Here is a 4,684-nt window from a genome sequence, read left to right as displayed (position 1 = left end):
TTTTTTTTTGGTTTTTTTGAGACAGGGTCTCACTATGTAGTTCAGACTGCTCTGGAACTCACTGTGTAGCCCAGGCTGGTCTCGAACTCACAGCGATCCTCCTGCTTCAGCCTCCCGAGTACTGGGATCACAGGCATGCACCAAAATGCCTGGCTAATACTCCTAGTTTTAAAAATTTAACACCCTGGACAGGAATTAAGATTATGGCCAGAAGTGACTGATGTCCAAGAAGTACATTAGAAGGAAAAAAGCAAGTTGTATTTTAAAATTATAATTCTGGCTACAATATAAACAGGAGCATCACTAAGTTGCAATCACTACATTCTGGAGATTTCACTCTTTTTTCCATATATATTTTGATTAGTGCATATTAATTTTATAGAACATTGGGTTTCATGGTGGCATTTTCATACACGCATATAATATATTTAGATAAAATTCACCACCCTCATTATCTTTCCTTTTCCCCTCTCTCTGATCCTCTTCTTCTTGTCTAATATTTTCTATAAGACTAAAGTTAGAAGACAGTCAATGTCAGACTGACCCAATTTACATTAGAAAAAATGTATATTTCCTAGTTAACAAAAACAACAACTTTAATTTTCACTCTTTTAAGATGAACTGGAGAATGTATTCACTGTCTATAACATTACTTACAGAAGTGAAAATTTAGGTATCTTGATTTTGGAAATAATGACTAAAGAAAAGAGTTTAGAAGAATAAAATATAGAATATCTGATTGTTACATATTCTTCAAATATCTTGGTGATTAAACAATTGATAAATACAGTCCAACCAAAAATAAACTGGCAAACACTAAACAACTATCTTATCAGAAATTTCAATGTCAAAAACTTCAGTGAGGGCCAGGGATTTAGCTCAGTTGTGCTACTGCCTGCCTCACAAGCACAAGGTCCTGAGTTCAATTCCCAGTACCAAAAACAAAAACAACAACAAAACTCCAGTGAGGTCACGGGATGTAGCTCAGCAGAATCACTCTTAGCAAGGTCCTGAGTTTGATCCCTGGCCTCACACACAAACACAGAACTACAACTCCAGTGAGTAGTCACGTATTCCTGGATTAATGATTCTACTTCAAGTCAAAAAAATTTAGCCAAGTGACAGCACTAATAGTTATCACTAGTAGTCTGTGAATTCTACTATTTACCTTAAACATCTGACAGGTTGAGCTGCAAACCATCCTAAAGAGTATGGGGTAAAGGGGAAAAAGCTGCAGTCATTTTACATTTGAACCACTCCAAGCCAGCCTCAGATATACCTTAAGAAAAGAGATGCCAGAAACTAAATGCCACCCTCCCCCTGCAAAAATAAAGGGCAATCTGAATTTGAAATAATGAAGTGGTAGAAAGCTGGGAGGAAGGCAATGCCAATCACCATGTGAAAAGCTGTTTCTGCAAAGGAAGCATGCACATATACACATATATTACACCTATATATACCTATATTTGGACTGATTTAAGGGGTCCATATGTTTGTCAAGGCGACTTTAAGAATTGTTGAAATACAAGGAAATGAACAGCATGGAACTTCGTGTGAGTTTTCTTAAAAACAAGTTATATGGTAGAGGTAGGGATTGACTAAAGAGGGGGGCTAATTTACTTCAATTTTCCTGTTTCATTTTAAAAAAAATGTTTCCATTCCTAGGTCTTAAAAGATCTATTTCAATGGATCCAACTACAGGAAGCCACCCCATCCTGTGTTTACGTGGGAACTAAATATATTGACCAATTTTCACCAGCACTGTGATAACAATAAATTCACATTTCATTCATTAAGTGTTCATTAAAAATCTATGACCTACCAAGAACTATGTGAAGTTCTCATGATAGCACAAAAAAAAGCCAGTCTAGAATCTTACAAAAATTAATTCATTAAAACAAAATACATTAATACATGCTATCGTTTAGATCTAAAATAGCCCTCAAAGCTTCAAGTGCTTGGAAGGTGACTGGATTATGGGGCACTGTGGCTGACTTGCATTTGGGGGCATCTGGCTGGAAGAGGGAGGTCATGTGGGTGTGACTTGGAAGGGGCTATGTCATAGGATAAGTAGTTTAGCCCAGGCCAGGCCATTCCATGTCATTTGGCGTTGGAGTCAGTCAACTATGGACTGTAACTCTAGAAACTGTGAGGGAAAAAAGGACCTCTTCCTGCAGGCAGGGTCATAGGCCAAGCCCTGGCCACAGTGGCCAGTTAGTGCTGCGTGGAAACTAGTGCAGCTGCGTAGGTGGTGGGGCTGCTGCCTGTCCCACCCACCTTGCCAGTGCCCACCTGCCACGCCTGGTTTCGACTATTATTTCCTGGAGAAGCCCAAACAGCGGCTCCTATGCCCATTGTATGGGAAACCCATGGACAAGCCGGTGCAGGTCTTGACCTGTGGCTACTGCTTCTGTGACAAAACCAACTTTCTCTGGACTGTGCCAAGATCTGTTCAGATCCAGAGATGGAGGTCCAAATACTAGGCCTGCCTAACCACTGCATGCACAGTGAGCAGGGCTGCCGCTGGAGTGAGCCACTTCAACATCTACAGGGCCAATTTAATACCCACAGCTTCAATGTAGTCCCCTGCCCCAGTTGCTGCCCTACCAAGCTGAGCTGTGAAGATCTACCTGCACACTTGCAGCACAACTGTCCCAAGAGGCGCCTCCAGTGCAGTCCTGTGGCTGTCACTTTAGTGGGCAGGCCTATGAGATTCATGAGAGCATGTTCCCTCAAGACAGTGTGTACTCTGAGAACAAGTGTGGTGCCCGCATGATACAGCAACTGCTGGCCCAGCATGACACCTCTGAGTGGCCTGGGGTACCCAGCCTTGTACCTACTCTACCAAGGAGTTTGTCTTTTACATCATCCAGAGCCACCAGTGCCCAAGGCTGCCTGTGCCCTGCCCAACCAGTGTGGTGTGGGTATTGTGGCTCGGGAGGCTCTGCCAGACTATCTAAAGGACAGCTGTAGCACTGCCTAGATGCTGTGCCCATTCAAAGACTCCAGCTGCAAGCACAGGTGCCCTAAGATCATGATGGCACACAAAACATGTGGAGAACAGTGTAAAGCCACATCTGGCTATGATTTGTGTCCTGGGGAGCCGGCGCAGGCAGGAGTGGCAGGAACCAGGGTTAGCCTAAACTACACAGGGAATCTTGTCTCAAAAAACTAAACCAAAACAAAAGTATAATTCTTCTTCTTAAAATAAGAAAAATAATTACTGTATACACAAGTGATAAATGTAACATCACCTTACTTTAATCCAAAGGCAACACTGAGATTTTTTCTAAAGTAAGGAAAGTTGGGACGAAGTCAAAGTGAACACCTAAGATCACAGTGACAGTAACTATATTCACGGATAAATGTGAATATATCTCTGATAGAAAAAAAAAATTCTTCTAACTCCTGTTTTTATAACTTGTTTTTTAAAACCTAAAAAAGATTCTAAATTCTACTGAAATATAAGTATATGTACATTATTCTGATAACATTCTATTCTTGCCTTATTGACATTTAAAACATGAGCTAGTTCAGCTAAAATTACCATAGTGAAAAGTGGCTGCAGTGTGATAAGTGATTTTAACTAGACACGATGTCTGGTTCCCACTACTATACACACACACTTGATGTCCTGAGGTGAAAGAGACTAATCCCTTCTACTTGTCTTTTTTTATGATAAAAGGCATCAATAGTGACTTTAAAGTTGCTTGTTTCTAAGCTAAGAAACTGAAAAGTTGTGAATCTTCAGCATTGCCAATCAAGGCAGAAAAATAAGTCCTAGAATAAAATGAGAAAAAAAGTATCCTGAAGCCAATTCCTTGGGAATTAAAGAAAACAGGAATGAAACACATATATAGGGTGGTCTTAGTACTTTTTGGCTTCGTTCCCCAATTCTCACAGGTAATTATGGCCTGGTACCTAGAAGCATATAACAGAAAGCATAAATGTAGAATTTCAAGGATAGTACTTTTTATGTTAAACTGGCAGAAAGTATGAATTGAATAAAAATTACTTACATTTTATCAATCTTACCATTTTTTTCTCCATAATTACAGACTCAGCATTCCACAGTTCACCAGTAAAAGTATGGAGCCTACAACTTCAAGACCATACCCATAACCTAAGCACATTAATATACCCAACTGTCTATACTCTGCAGACACAATGACTACAAAATTGTTCACTACTTGAACTTAAATAAAACTCTTTGTATTCCCTCCAAAGGAAATATACCATATGAATGCTTTAAAAAATAAGTAAGGATACATAACACAAAGTGCTACAAATGAGAAAAGCAATTACAAAATGGTCAAAGTAGTTTTGTACAATCACTTTTAAAGATAAATCTTTCATCTTTAAGCAAGACAAATTTTCAATTAGTGAACAGTCTTGGGATTAAAACTTTAAGGCACATTTACAGTATAATGTATTGATGCCATATTTAATAGCAGCAAAATTCATTTATGAATGTATTTAAAATCTAAGACTAGATAAACACAAATTGCATTCTAAAATCATTTCCCCCAAAGACATTCTAGCATTAGCTAAAACTATATGTCTCTCATTCAAATAAAATTTAAATTTTAGGATGCAAAAAAAAGGCAAAATAATTACAAGCTGTAATTAGTGACTAAAAAAAGTGAAACATTAAAAAAAAGAGAAACATAAGAATGGTACACGC

The 4,684-nt window shown here is 38.7% G+C and overlaps 1 protein-coding gene and 1 pseudogene across 4 annotated transcripts in view; one reads left to right on the top strand and one right to left on the bottom strand.

Annotated features, from left to right (window-relative positions):
• The window catches only part of LOC117285389, a 9,959-nt pseudogene extending 6,816 nt beyond the window's left edge, over positions 1-3,143 (top strand).
• The window catches only part of Commd10 (COMM domain containing 10), a 146,137-nt gene that overhangs the window by 42,058 nt on the left and 99,395 nt on the right, over positions 1-4,684 (bottom strand). The window lies entirely within an intron of this gene.

This window comes from Fukomys damarensis, unplaced genomic scaffold, assembly GCF_012274545.1.
Source record: "Fukomys damarensis isolate Sample0158 unplaced genomic scaffold, DMR_v1.0_HiC HiC_scaffold_9, whole genome shotgun sequence".
NCBI lineage: Eukaryota > Metazoa > Chordata > Mammalia > Rodentia > Bathyergidae > Fukomys > Fukomys damarensis.
Note: the sequence above shows the minus strand (reverse complement) of the source record. Positions and strands in the feature narration are given on the sequence as shown.